Raw genomic sequence first — 15,948 nt, forward strand, 5'->3', positions numbered from 1 at the left:
CTACATTGGTTAGGAGAGAAAAAAAGTCACACATCTCTAACCACCAGCTGTCACTCAGGGAGATAGTTTAATTATACTGACAACTATACTTGCCTTTTGCCAGTATATGCTGCATAGCCACTGCACAGCTGTACCACACAAAGCCTCTGCAGTGAAGACTACTAGCCCTTAGCCTGGGGTGGGCAAACTTTTTGGCCCGAGGGCCACATCTGGCTGGGGAAATTGCATGCAGGGCTGGGGCAGGAGATTGAGGGTGTGGGAGAAGGTGCAGTGTGCAGGAAGGGGCTCAGCGCAGGGGACTGGGGTGCAGGAAGGGTGTGGGGTTCAGGCTCCGGCCCGGTGCCGCTTACCTGGAGCCGCTCCAGGGTGGCAGCAGCACGCAGTGGGGCTAAGGAAGGCTCCCTGCCTGCCCCAGCCCCGCGTCACTCCTGGAAGGAGCCAGCACCACATCCCTGCAGCCTCTGTGGGGGCAGGGGCAGAGGGCTCCGTGCGCTGCCCTCTGCCCTCACCCCCCACAGGGGCCGCAGAGACGTGGTGCTGGCCGCTTCCGGGAGCAGTGCAGGGCCAGGGCAGGCAGGGAGCCTGCCTTAGCTCCACTGCGCCACAGGGCTGGCAATCACGCAGGCTGGATCCAAAAACCTGATGGGCGAGATCCAGCCCGCGGGCCGTATTTTGCTCACTGCCTTAGCCTCTACTTTATGGGGCAGAATGCTGACACTTTCATAGAGAGCTTTTCTTTCAAGTGTTTGTTAAACAGGCATTAAACTGAAGCCAGAATATTCAACTATCTGAACAAAAAATCCTCTCTCTTTTCAAAGGCTCAGGTTTCAGGCTCTGGTAAGACATAAGCAAGCTAGTTCTCTAACATCTTCCAGCAACAGAGAAGTAAAGACCTTTATAATAAATAACTGCTAATGTAAAAACCCAAGAAGAAATTTCACACACACACATATTCCTTTCAGGCCACATTTATACATCTGAGATCAATAACAAACCCAAATTTCTTCTTTGCAGGTCACATTTAAATAAGCAACAAAACAAGCTTTCCAATAGTTAAAAGGCTAACAATACTGTATTGCTATTCATTTCAATAATTAATAAAACACTTTTCGGAATGTTTTTAGTCTATTACATACTTCCATTGAAATTTCTATTTACCATAGGTCTTCATATAGCGACATACCTTTATTGCAGCCGCTACAAAGGAAGAAGTCAGATTACGTGGCAACTGAGAGAAAGATGTAAAGGTCAAACAGGTGCATTGGGTAGGGCTAGCAGAGAGGGTTAGGGCTCTGGCACATGACTGCTAAGGAAGAGCCAGTAGAGGTGCAAGTTATAACCATAGATATTATTGAGTCAGTCTTGTACTAAGTAACAAACCAATTACCTACCTCTTGTAACTGTTCTTTGAATTGTGCTGCTCATGTCCATTCCAAGTATGTGTGCGCGCGTCACGTGCACAGTCAGCAAAAGGTTTTTCCCTTAGCACTACCCGGTGGGTCAGTTCAGGTGCCCCTTGGAGTGGTACCTTCATGGAGCCACATAAAGGGCCCTGCCAACCCGCCGCATTTCCAGTTCCTTCTTGCCGGATTGCTCTGACAGAGGGGAAGGTGGGTGGGTCCTGGAATGGACATGAGCAACACATCTCAAAGAACAACAGTTACGAGAGGCAGGTAACTGTTTCTTCTTTGAGTGCTTGCTCATGTCAATTTCAAGTAGGTGACTCCCGAGCCTTACCTAGGAGGTAGAGTTCATGGAACCACTGGATTGAAGCACTGGCATGCTGGCTAATAGCATAATGAGAAGAAAAAGTGTGGACCAAGAACCACATCGCTGCTTTACAGATCTGGATTGGGACCTGGTCCAGGAATGCGGCCAAGGAGGCCTGTGCTCTTGTAGAATGTGCCATCAGCATGAGGGCAGGTATCTTTGCCAAATCATAACATGCTCAGATACAGGATGTGGGCCATGGTGATAGCCTTTGAGAGGACAACAGGAAGCCCTTCATCCTGTCCACTACCACAACAAACAGCTGGTTTGATTTATGAAACTGCATCATTCACTTGATAGAAAAGGCCAATGTCCACTGAACATCCACTGAGTAGAGCCTCTGCTCTTGGCTGTTAGCGTGAGGATTAGGGGAAAAGACTTGATTGGCATGAAATTGAGACACAACTTTAGGGAGAAAGGCTGAGTGTAGCCGAATCTGCACTTTGTCTTTGTAAAAGATGGTATAAGGAGGGTCAGATGTGAGGGCCTTGAGTCAGACACACTTCTACATGAAGTTATTGCGACCAGGAAAGCCACCTTCCATTACAGATAGAGTAATAAACATGTCGCTAAGGGCTCAAATGGAGGCCCCATTGGCCTCAAAAGCACCAGATTAAATGTCCCATGCAGGGATCGGTTGCCGAACTTGCAGGAATAACCTGTTCAGTGCTTTAAGAAAATGATTGCACCATTAGGTTAGTGAAGACCAAGCAGTCTGCCACTCCTGGGTGGAATGCCAAAATGGTGGTCAAGTGAACCTTTACTGATGAGATCAACAAGCCCTGCTGCTTTAAATGTAGCAGACAATCCAAGATAAAGGATATTGATGATTGCATTAGAGAGGTACGACTGTGAACACCAGATCAACAATCTCTTCCACTTGGCCAAGTAGGTCGCCCTGGTGGATGGTTTCCTACTGCCAAGGAGCACCTCCCTAACAGAATCTGAGCATGTGAGCTCTACCGGGTTTAACGATGCAGCTTCCAAACCATGAGATGGAGAGACTCAAGATTGGGATGCTGGAGCTGGCTGTGGTGCTGGGTGATCACGTCCAGAACTCAAGGTGGGGTGATTGGGGTGTCCAATGACAGCTCCACAAGCATGGTGTACCAGCACTGGTGGGGCCAGGCTGGCACTATCAGTATCACTGAAGCTCCTTCCCTTTTGCAGATGACATTAAACTGGGAGGAGTGGTAGATATGCTGGAGGGTAGGGATAGGATACAGAGGGACCTGGACAAATTAGAGGACTGGGCCAAAAGAAACCTGATGAGGTTCAATAAGGACAAGCAGAGTCCTGCACTTGGGATGGAAGAATCCCATGCTCTGCTAAAGACTAGGGACTGAATGGCTAGGCAGCAGTTTTGCAGAAAAGGACCTAGGGGTTACAGTGGATGAAAAGCTGGATAGGAGTAAACAGTGTGCCCTTGTTGCCAAGAAGGCTAACGGTATTTTGGGCTGTGTAAGTAAGGGCGTTGCCAGCAGATTGAGGGATATGATCATTCCCCTCTATTCAACATTAGTGAGGCCTCATCTGGAGTACTGTGTCCAGTTTTGGGCCCCACACTACAAGAAGGATGCGGAAAAATTGGAAGAGGCAAGCGGAGGGCAACAAAAATGATTAGGGGGCTGGAGCACAGGACTTAGGAGGAGAGGCTGAGGGAACTGGGATTGTTTAGTCTGCAGAAGAGAAGAATGAGGGGGGGATTTGATAGCTGCTTTCAACTAACTACCTGAAAGGGGGTTCCAAAGAGGATGGATCTAGACTGTTCTCAGTGGTACCAGATGACAGAACAAGGAGTAATGGTCTCAAGTTGCAGTGGAGGTGGTTTAGGTTGGATAATAGGAAAAACTTTTCCACTAGGAGGTTGGTGAAGTACTGGAATGGGTTACCTAGAGAGGTGGTGGAATCTACTTCCTTAGAGGTTTTTACGGTCAGGCTTGACAAAGCCCTGGCTGGGATGATTTAGTTGGGAATTGGTCCCGCTTTGAGCAGGGGGTTGGATTAGATGACCTCCTGAGGTCCCTTCCAACCCTGATATTCTATGACTCCCCAGGCACCTTAAGCGGGACGTGTGCGGGTCGCCTTTGACATCAGCTTTTGATAGACTCCATATAGCTTAAACCCCTGGGACCGAGGCATGCACTAGCCCTGGGTAGGGGAAGGGAATCCCGACTAAGAAGAGGAGGGGGTTCAAATACGACACTACACTAAAATTTAGTAACTAACTACTGAAACTATTTACAGGTAGGAACGACGAGTACACTAGGGGATCGTTCAAAAACAAGAGAAAAGAGAACACTCCAACAACTGTCACTGTCAGTAAGACGGAGAGGCAGTGGGTCAGCAGGGCCCTATATGCGGCACCATGAAGGTGTGACTCCGGGGGCGCCTGAGCTGACCCAATGGGTACCAATAGGGGAAAAACCTTCCAGCGACTGTGCACATGATGCGCACACATCTAACTGGAATCAACATGAGCTAGCACTCGAAGAACACAAGGTTACTAAGGCCATGTCTACACTACAGGTATTACAGCGGTACAGTGCCACTGCGCTGCAGTATCATAGTATGTCCCACAACAACAGAAGGGGTTTTTCCCATTGATGTAGGCAATCTACTTCCCCAAGCGGCAATGGCGTCGTCAACTGAAGAATTCTTCCACTGGTTATTTTTTCACATCCCTGAGTACTGCAAGTATGTTGACTTAACTATTAAGTGTAAACCAGCAATGAGAGGATATGACAAGCTCAGATTTATACACAACCGCATTAAAAGAAGATTGTTGTAATTGGTTTAATTTCCCATCACTACCATGAAAAAAAGTCTGCTATGCCATAACCTCAAGGTATGAGTCGAGACCCTCCATAAGGTCCTGCAGACATGCTGTATGCCCTAAAACACAATTGAAAAAAAATCCAGTCTGAAGGTCATGTCATCCTGAATATTATGGCCTGGCTCACAAGGAAGTAAAATGTATGATGACAGTTACCTTGAAGCAGAGATGACCCTTATGTGTTCTATTTTCCTTCACAGTTGTTACCCTCTCACCTTCATTTCTGCAGCTTTTATTATCGGAAGAAAGATCTGCATGAAAAAAAGGTGTATATTACATTAGTATTAGACCTAAAGATCACAGGCGAAATTAAGTTTCTCCATCCCAGGACCTGTGCCATGCCCTTTAGAGGTCTATTTAAAACTGTACTCCAAGACACACAAAGTGAACGTAAGAACGGCCATACTGGGTCAGACCAAAGGTCGCCTAGCCCCGTATCCTGTCTTCTGACAGTGGCCAATACCAGGTGTCCCAGAGAAAATGAACGGAACAGGTAATCCATTCCCTATTGCTCATTCCCAGCTTCTGGCAAACAGAGGTTAGGGACACCATCCCTGCCCATCCTGGCTAATAGCCATTGATAGACTTATCCTCCATGAATTTATTTAGTTATTTTTTGAAGCCTATTCTCTTTGTAATTTCATGACGAGAGTGAACACAAGTTAGGAATTAAAACAAGTAAAGTCATGTCCTTCATCAGCTGGAAATGGTATTGATATTGACAACAGTGAAACCCAGGTGGAAAAAAGAAATTGTATAGGCCACTTGCAATACAACTGTCAACAATGAAGGGTATCACAGACCTGGACAGACTTCTTAATTTAATCTTATGGTCAACTTTTGTCAGACATTGCAATGCAATGCAATGCAATGCAAGACATTCTTACGAAAAATACATCCTGGAAGACAATTTTATTAAAAGAAGTTACTACTCCATTTTAGAGTCATCGGCCATCCTACTTATGTTTACAACTTGCATATCAACTTCCCCTTCCCAAGACATATAAAAAATTATTTAAAACATTGCTATTTAACAAATGTCAGAGGAAAGCATAACAGGCATCTACAACATTGTTCATGGTGCTTTTCAGTTGTCTGATAAAGCAGAGCACAAAATGTGTGCTTCCCCAATGAAAAATTACTTTCTACCAGCAGTTACATGCTCCATTCCAACATATTATGGCATACTTCACCATCTAACTGCTGGATTGAACTATGAATATCCTTTCAGACTGTCTCTTCTAAAAAGTCCATCCTTCATTTGCAACTGAATTCTCAAAGAAAGAAAATCTTGGAAGTTAGAACCAGACCATCTTTAAATAGGAACAAATGGAGATAAGCAGGTTCCAAAGATGCTGGTATGTGATTTTAATTCACATTTAAGTCAAAACTGGGAAGCGGTAGTCACTAGATTAAACTAAGATGAAGCCCCAGCTGGGATGATTTAGTTGGGAATTGGTCCTGCTTTAAGCAGGGGGTTGGACTAGATGACCTCCTGACGTCCCTTGCAACCCTGATATTCTATGAATCTATCTAGCTCCCTTTTGAACCATGTTATAGTACTGGCTTTCACAATATCGTCTGGCAAGGAGTTCCAGAGGCTGACAACGCGCTGCATGAAAAAATACTTTGTGTTTGTTTTACACTTGATACCTATTAATTTCATTTGGTGGCCCCCTTGTTCTTGTATTATGAGGAGTAAATAACACTTCCTTATTTACTTTCTCTATATCACTCATGATTTTATAGATCTCTATCACATCCCCCTGTAGTCGCCTCTTTTCCAAGAGGAAAAGTCCCAATCTTATTAATCTCTCCTCATAAAGAAGCCATTCAATACCCCAATTATTTTTGTTGCCCTTTTCTAGAACCTTTTCCAATATCTTTTAGGAAATGGGGTGACCACATCTGCACACAGTATTCAAGGTGTGGGCATACCATGGATTTACATAGAGATACTATATTTTCTGTCTTGTTATTTATCCCTTTCTTGATGATTCTCAACATTCTGTTCTCTTTTTTGACTGCCACTGCACGTTCAGTGGATGATTTCAGAATCCACAAATGATTCCAAGATCTCTTTTTTGAGTGGTAACAAGTAATTTGGACCCCATCATTGTACATGTAAAAGTAGGATTATGTTTTCCAATGTGCACTGCTTTACATATATCAATATTAAATTTCATCTGCCATTTTGTTACCCAGTTTTGTGAGATCCTTTTGTAGCTCTTTGCAGCGCGCCTGGGACTTAACTATCTTGAATAGTTTTGTATCAACTGCAAATTTTGCCACCTCACTGTTTACCCCTTTTTCCAGATTTATGAATATGTAAAATAGGACTGGACCCAATACAGATCCCCTGGAGACACCAGTATTTATCTCTCTCCATTCTGAAAAACTGACCATGTATTCTTCCCCTTTGATTCCTATCTTTTAACCAGTTACCAATCCATGAGAGAACCTTCCATCTTATTCCATGACTGCTTATTTTGTTAAAGAGCCTTTGGTGACGGACCTTGTCAAAGGCTTTCTGAAAATCTAAATACGCTATATCCACTGGATCTCCTTTGTCCGCATGCTTGTTGACCCCCTCAAAGAATTCCAGTAGATTGATAGGAACATAATACTTTTATTGGATCTCTTACAGCATGGATGTTACTGTAACCAGGGTTTGCCAACCCTGGATGGCGTCAGAGTGAATATCCAGCAGCTTGTGTTACGATTCTTTGACCTCTTCAAGAGCTATATGTAGAGAGTCTACCACACATTTAAAGAGGTCTTAAAACTGCCAAAAATCATCAACTATAGACAGAGGAGGCGGTGTTACCAGCTTATCCAGTGAAGACAACAAGATGGTACTCTGAGGAGTAGCTACTTTATCCGCTCAAGTTTCTTGAACATTTCCTCCTGTTGCTGAGGAGAAGCAGCTTGAGTCTCCCTATCACCTCAACACAAGAAGGTCAGGGCCCTGGAAAATACTGGCAATATGTTGTCCAGGAAACCCAATATGGCCACCGAGAACCATAGGGGGAATAAAGTGGAATCCACAAGAACAACTGAGTCAGACCAAAGGTCCATCTAGCCCAGTAACCTGTCTTCCGATAGTGGCCAATGCCAGGTGCCCCAGACGGAATGAACAAAACAGGTAATCATCAAGTGATCCACCCCGTCGCCCATTCCCAGCTTCTGGCAAACAGAGGTCAGAGACAACATCCCTGCCCATCCTGGCTATTAGCCATTGATGGACCTACCCTCCCTGAACTTATTTAGTTATTTTCTGAACCCTGTTATAGTCTTGGCCTTCACAACATCCTCTGGCAAGGAGCTCCACAGGTTGACCATGCATTGTGTGAAAAAATACTTCCTTTTATTTGTTTTAAACCTGCTTTCTATTAATTTCATTTAGTGACCCCCAGTTCTTGTGTTATGAGAAGTAGTAAATAGTACTTCCTTATTTACTTTCTCCACACCAGTCATTTTGTAGATTTCTATAGACCATAGGGAAAAGGGAGTGGAATCCAGGATTGCTCTCAGAAGAAATGAGGAGGAAAGGGGATTCATATATGGGAAAGTAGAAGAATCCTAAACAGAAAATGATAGTACTGAAGGGAGGTCTTCATCATTGTCCTATTCTTCCTGTAATGGAGGAGCTCCAACTGAAAAGGGAGGCAATGGTACCAGGGATGTATTAGGGTCTGGAGACCAAGACACACACAGTACCTGCCAGCAATGGAGCATCTGGTTCGGCAACCACCAATAAGTCCTTTTGATACCTGAAGTGTTATTGCAAAAGGTGGAGTTACAGTATCGATGGACCAATACACTTATCCTTGCAGGATGGTGCCAATGATGAACACAAATCAGACCTCAAGAATTATAACATTCAAAAACCTGTCGGAGAACACTTCAACATCCCTAGTCACTCAATTACAGACCTAAAAGTTGCAGTTCTCCAACGAAAAAAGTTCAAAACCAGACTCCAACGAGAAACTGCAGAATTGGAATTAATTTGTAAACTGGACCCCATTAAATTAGGCTTGAATAAAGATTGTATAATGACTCATCCACTCTCAAAGTAAAAACTATTTCCCCATGCTAATTTTTCCCCTACTGTTACTCACACTTCCTTGTCAACTGTTGGAAATGGGCCATCCTGACTATCACTACAAACGTTTTTTTTTTTCTCCTGCTGATAATAGCCCACCTTAATTCATAGATTCATAGACTCTAGGACTGGAAGGGACCTCGAGAGGTCATCGAGTCCAGTCCCCTGCCCTCATGGCAGGACCAAATATTGTCTAGACCATCCCTGATAGACATTTATCTAACCTACTCTTAAATATCTCCAGAGATGGAGATTCCACAACTTCCCTAGGCAATCTATTCTGGTGTTTAACTACCCTGACAGTTAGAAACTTTTTCCTAATGTCCAACCTAAATCTCCCTTGCTGCAGTTTAAGCCCATTGCTTCTTGTTCTATCATTGGAAGCTAAAGTGAACAAGTTTTCTCCCTCCTCCTGATGACACCCTTTTAGATACCTGAAAACTGCTATCATGTCCCCTCTCAGTCTTCTCTTTTCCAAACTAAACAAACCCAATTCCTTCAGCCTTCCTTCATAGGTCATGTTCTCAAGATCTTTAATCATTCTTGTTGCTCTTCTCTGGACCCTCTCCAATTTCTCCACATCTTTCTTGAAATGCGGTGCCCAGAACTGGACACAATACTCCAGCTGAGGCCTGACCAGCGCAGAGTAAAGCGGAAGAATGACTTCTCGTGTCTTGTTTACAACACACCTGTTAATGCATCCCAGAATCACGTTTGCTTTTTTTGCAACAGTATCACACTGTTGACTCATATTAAGCTTGTGGTCTACTATGACCCCTAGATCTCTTTCTGCCATACTCCTTCCTAGACAGTCTCTTTCCATTCTGTATGTGTGAAACTGATTTTGTTCCTTCCTAAGTGGAGCACTTTGCATTTATCTTTATTGAACTTCATCCTGTTTACCTCAGACCATTTCTCCAATTTGTCCAGATCATTTTGAATTTTGACCCTGTCCTCCAAAGCAGTTGCAATCCCTCCCAGTTTGGTATCGTCCGCAAACTTAATAAACGTACTTTCTATGCCAACATCTAAATCGTTGATGAAGATATTGAACAGAACCGGTCCCAAAACAGACCCCTGCGGAACCCCACTTGTTATACCTTTCCAGCAGGATTGGGAGCCATTAACAACTACTCTCTGAGTACGGTTATCCAGCCAGTTATGCACCCACCTTATAGTAGCCCCATCTAAATTGTACTTTCCTAGTTTATCTAGAAGAATATCATGCGAGACCGTATCAAATGCCTTACTAAAGTCTAGGTATATCAAATCCACTGCTTCTCCCTTATCCACAAGGCTCGTTATCCTATCAAAGAACGCTATCAGATTAGTTTGACACGATTTGTTCTTTACAAATCCATGCTGGCTATTCCCTATCACCTTACCACCTTCCAAGTGTTTGCAGATGATTTCTTTAATTACCTGCTCCATTAGTTTCCCTGGCACAGAAGTTAAACTAACTGGTCTGTAGTTTCCTGGGCTGTTTTTATTTCCCTTTTTATAGATGGGCACTACATTTGCCCCCTTCCAGTCCTCTAGAATATCCCCCGTCTCCCATGATTTCCCAAAGATAATAGCTAGAGGCTCAGATACCTCTTCTATTAACTCCTTGAGTATTCTAGGATGCATTTCATCAGGCCCTGGTGACTTGCAGGCATCTAACTTTTCTAAGTGATTTTTTACTTGCTCTTTTTTTATTATATCTTCTAAACCTACCCTCTTCCCGTAAGCATTCACTATATTAGACATTCCTTCAGACTTCTCAGTGAAGACCGAAACAAAGAAGTCATTAAGCATTAATTAATTGATTAGTCTCTTTATAGCTGGTATGGCAACATCCATCCATTTCATGTTCTCTGTGTATGTATAATCTTCCTACTGTATTTTCACTGCATGGATCCGACGAAGTGGGTTTTAGCCCACGAAAGCTTATGCTCAAATAAATTTGTTAGTCTCTAAGTTGCCACAAATATTCCTCGTTCTTTGAACCTGCTGACTCTCCCCAGTGGTTACCACCTGCCTGACTAAAAACTAAACCACAGAATTATTCTTTCAGCTACATTTGGTTCTTCTATTGACCATAAAAGCTGCAACAGAGAAACATTTCACAGAATATTAGAAAGTGCTAAGTTGCAAGAATTCCTCCCATTAATAAGCTTATTTCACTGATTCTATAAATTGCATATATTAATATAGCTGCATCTGACGAAGTGGGTAGTAACCACAAAAGCTTATGCTCCAATACGTTTGTTAGTCTATAAGGTGCCACAGGACTCTGTCACCTTTTACAGATCCAGACTAACACAGCTATCCCTCTGATATATATATTAATATAGTGCTCACAATCACAATTTACTTAACTGATTAAATGAAATGCTACACCATTCACTCACATTAAGATTACTGTCATATTTCCAGTAACCCATTTGTTTTGTAAAAACAGTTTTTGCTGACTTAACTCAGAGTCAGTGACAGTCATTAAAGCCTTTAATGTACTATGTAAGAATTAAGAGGATTCTTTCACATCTGTGGTCCCTGCATGACAAGGTCTTTTATAAGAGGCTGTCTACTGATAGGACTCTGTTACTTGCTTCAAATGGATTCCTTTAAGAGCTATTTAACTTTTCTGGGGTGAGGCACACAGTGGGGGAGGAGTATGCTAAACAGACTTTTTAAAACAGAAGGTAGAAGAAAACAGTCAAAGAAAACACAAATGACCTTGATTTCATGGACAAAATACATTTGTTTCCATTTCATTACCAGTAGTAACATTTCAATTTTTTCCCCTCTTGTTCTCAATCCATCTGTCCCTAAAATATTTTAATATGCCTCTAACACCTACACAATTTGAAAGACTGGTAGCCATGTTAATACCCGACTAGTTTAAATTCTCAGTCATACTGTGGTATTAGTTTAGGGTTTTCCTCATTATTATATTCTGTAACCCTCCATTATTCTGCACTGAACAGTTACTTGAAAAACAAGATACTTCGTTTCATAAGAACAGTACCAGCAGCACTTGGGACACAAATAAGCATCAGCCCAATCATGCTAGGTATTGTACAGTAGTCTCTGCATCAAAGAGTTTATGAACTAATTGAAGAAACGATACAACAGCTGTGGGTATAACAGAAAGGAGAGGGGAAGTCAGACACAGTGAGCCTCAGTATGTCAAATGTAAAATTGCAATTTAGCAGGAGAATAAATAGCAAGAGCAGATTCTCTCAAAACAGGATGTGTCAATTTTGAGTTTAACATTGTTCGTAACTAATGGGGGAAGGGCATGTGGGAATTCAGTCCTAATATTTTAAACCCCATGAATAAAATGTATATTAAAGTTAGGGCTTGAGCAGAAATATAGGGTGAAAGGGTTGGCAAAGAAAAGGCAAAAGCATGCTCAGGTTGGAAAAAGTGAGCCTCAGTTTTTATTAAGAAAAATGTAAGACTAATCAGATTGTTTCCATGATTTTAAACTTCTAAATGTTTTTAAACAAAATTAATCCTCTGCAATGTTTAAAAAATATTTCACACCAAGAATCAGAAAGTAAGGCCAAAGTCTACACTAGAAAAAGTTTCAATATAGTTGTATTGACAAACCTTCCTAGCATATACATAGGTTATATTGGTAAGAAGTATTTTGCTTTCATTTGTATAGCTTTTCCCAGTTCCTTGAGCAAAATGAGCTTTACTGGTAAGGCATTTTTAGGTCAGTATAACTGCATGTCCACCAGTACTTACTAGTATAGAGTGTAGAACTTCTCTGAAATATATCCTCTTTGAACTAGTGTAGATCTATAAGAAAACATCCAATCTTGATTTTAAAATTGCCAGTGCGGAGAATCCAGCACAACCCCAAGTATATTCGTCCAATGATTAACTACTCTCATTGTTAAAAATCCACACTTTATCTCCAGTCTGAATATCTCCACCTTCACCTTCCAAACAATGGATCTTGTTATACCTTTGTCTGCTAGACTGATAAGTCATTATTAAATATTTGTTCCTCAGACTGATCACCCCTTAAACCTTTTTCTTAAGCAAACTAGTTTGAGTTCCTTGAGTCTCTCACTATAAGGCATTTTTTCCAATCCTATAAATCATTCTCGTGGCTCTTCTCTGAACACTCTCCAATTTATCAACATACTTCTTTGAAGTGTATCACCAAAACTGGACACAAGATTTCAGCAGCTGTCACAGCAGTGCCAAAAAAGGGCAGCATAATCTCTATTCCTACTAGAGATTCCTGTTTATGCATCCATAGATTGCTTTAGTCTTACTAGCCATAGCTTCATACTGCAAGCTCATGTTCAACTGATTGAAAAGGACTTGTGTGTCGTGGTAGAGTCATTGCTTTCCAGATTAGAATCTCCAGTCCTGTAAGTATGGCCTACTTTTTCTGTTCCAAGATGTGTACCTTTACATATGGTTGTATTAAAATGCATACTGTTTGAAAGATTTTGCAAAAAAACTCACACCCCTTGCTATCATTACTAGATCAACAAAAGTTTCTTATGAAGACCTTGCCTAAGACCACTATGAATAATAATTAAACAGAATTTGGCAGTCTTCATTATTTAACTGCAACAAATGTGAACAGTAAATAAAGCGGTATCCTGATTTTTTTTTTAATTATTAACTAAAATAAAACTGTTTAGCAAGGTTTAAGTGGAATATCCTTTGAAGTCAGAAATTAGTGTTACCGTAGCAATTTATGTTAAAGATGTTATACTGGAACTCATTCTTTGGACAACTGTAGGCTGCATTGGCAACTTCAATAGGAGCCCAGGGTTTGCTTAAAATGAGGCTGATTACACAATGTTTATTAATAGAGAGACAAAACAGATTTTAGTTCCCAGCATGTAATGCTCCACGTTTGTTCAAGCTACAGGTGGTCTGCTTAGATCGCATGGTCCAACACAATAGGACCTGTAGTCTCTGCAAGCTACTTCATAAAGATTAAGGCATTAGGCCAAATTAAAGAACTGTGGATCACACCTGACCCAAGAGTGGCTTCATTATGGCTTTCTAGTTTATATAGTAAAATAGTAGTAATAAAATATAGTAAAATAGCAAAACAACAAACAATTGAAATTTTAATAACCTCCTTCAGAGCCATATAATGATCTGTATTACACTAATTATATTCTATTTTCCACAGAGAGCTTTGATAACCAAGCACACCTGAAAAAAGTTCATTTGTCAAGAAAGTGTTTAATAGTGCTAGTATCCTACACGATCTCCTAAATAATGTTTTAAATGTAACTGTTTCTCTCTTACAGAACAATTTGCGTCGTTCAACTGACCTTATGGAGCTTTCCGCCTCCTCCCACATCACTACACAGAGAACAACTGATTCCTTCTCACTATATTCACTGACCCCCCACTTGGTAAGGCAACTCTCATCTTTTCCATTTGCTGTGATACATATACTGCTTACTGTATTTTTCACTCCATGCATCTGATGAAGTGGGTTTTAGCCCACAAAAGTTTACGCCTAAATAAATGTGTTAGTCTCTAAGGTGCCACAAGGACTCCTCGTTGTTTTTGCTGAAATAGACTAACACAGCTACCACTCTGAAAACTAATCAGGTGTAAACACACACAGGACATCACAATCCGAGCAGAAACACTAGCCAGACTATATACATTCCCCAACAAAGAAGGTCTAATTTAACTATTTCCAAGCATAGAACTTCCCATCCAGACATAGATTTATACAGCATAAGAGTCACCACTGAATTACCTGCAGGTCATGTAGATTAAATCACTCCTTTCTGTTTCATGAGCTCCTTTCTATTCTCCCAGCAAGCTAATCCTGCTACTCCACAAAGAACTACAACAAAGGAGCTCTGCATATTATCCTACACTATGATCTGACTCAAATACCACAAGGAGACTAATTTGTTGCCTCAAGGAAACAAATCTCAGGAAAAACTTCTTAACTGTAAAAACAGTAGGACACTGGAACAGATTGCCGTGGGAGGTTGTGGAAGCTTCTGGAGGTTTTCAAAAGGAGGCTGGAGAGCCATCTGTAATGGTTTAGACACAACAAATCCTGCATCTTGGCAGGGGGTTAGACTTCACTAGATGACCCTTGCAGTCCCTTCTAACCCTAAGGCCTTGTCTACGCTGGCAAGTTACTTCACAGTAAAGCAGCGTTCTGCAGTGTAACTCCTGAGGTGTACACACTGCCAAGCCACTTAGTGTGCAGAACCTCCTCAGTTGCAGCGTTGCAAAAACGCCAGCTCCATCATAAGCCTTAAAGTGTAGAGGCTCCAGCACAGCATTGGCAGCGTAAACACATTACAGTGCAGAAAGCATTCAATTGGCCTCCGGAAATATCCCATAGTCCCTCAAGTGGCTACTCTGCTCATTGTTCTGAACTCCGCAGCCCTGGAGACACGTGCACCTCCCCTTTCAAAGCTCCGTTTCTGACAGCCAAAAGCAAACTTAATTTGGAATGCTCATGCTGTTGAACACACAAGAAGGCATGAGTGAGTGTGTGCGCTTTGCTGTGCTAAGAGCTGGGGAGAGAGATGGGGGCTGATTGGGTGTCCCTCTTCCTCTGCCTCAGGACTGGTTGCTTCCTGCCGCTGTCTGAATTTACAAGATAAAGTTTGCAGATGATACTAAACTGCTCAAGATAGTTAAGACCAAAGCAGACTGTGAAGAACTTCAAAAAGATCTCACAAAACTAAGTGACTGGGCAACAAAATGGCAAATGAAATTTAAAGTGGATAAATGTAAAGTAATGTATATTGGAAAAAATAGCTCCAACTATACATAAAATATGATGGGGGCTAATTTAGCTACAACGAATCAAGAAAAAGTCATCATGGATCGTTCTCTGAAGAGGTCCATGCAGTGTGCAGAGGCGGTCAAAAAAGCAAACAGGGTGTTAGGAATCAATAAAAGAGGGAAAAAGAATAAGAAACAGACTATATTATTGTCCTTATATAAATCGATGGTAGACCCACATCTTGAATACTGCGTACAGATGTGATCTCCTCATCTCAAAAGAGATATATTGGCACTAGAAAAGGTTCAGAGAAGGGCAACTAAAATGATTAGGGGTTTGGAAAAGGTCCCATATGAGGAGAGATTAAAGAGGCTAGGACTTTTCAGCTTGGAAAAGAGGAGACTAAGGGGGGGGATATGATAGAGGTATATAAAATTATGAGTGGTGTGGAGAAAGTAGATAAGGAAAAATTATTTACTTATTCCCATAATATAAGGA

The 15,948-nt window shown here is 41.8% G+C and overlaps 1 protein-coding gene across 5 annotated transcripts in view; it reads right to left on the reverse strand.

Annotated features, from left to right (window-relative positions):
* The window catches only part of BRD4 (bromodomain containing 4), a 205,781-nt gene that overhangs the window by 135,708 nt on the left and 54,125 nt on the right, over positions 1-15,948 (reverse strand). For 3 of the 5 annotated variants that reach the window (XM_050925767.1, XM_050925768.1, XM_050925772.1), the window contains one exon: positions 4,763-4,857. The exons of 1 other annotated variant lie outside the window; for it this stretch is intronic. The gene's annotated coding sequence lies outside the window, so the exon portion shown is untranslated. Of the gene's footprint in view, positions 1-1,183; positions 1,291-4,756; positions 4,858-15,948 lie in introns of those variants that run through there. One more of the 5 variants, XM_050925771.1, reaches the window with a different exon arrangement.

This window comes from Gopherus flavomarginatus, chromosome 16, assembly GCF_025201925.1.
Source record: "Gopherus flavomarginatus isolate rGopFla2 chromosome 16, rGopFla2.mat.asm, whole genome shotgun sequence".
NCBI lineage: Eukaryota > Metazoa > Chordata > Testudines > Testudinidae > Gopherus > Gopherus flavomarginatus.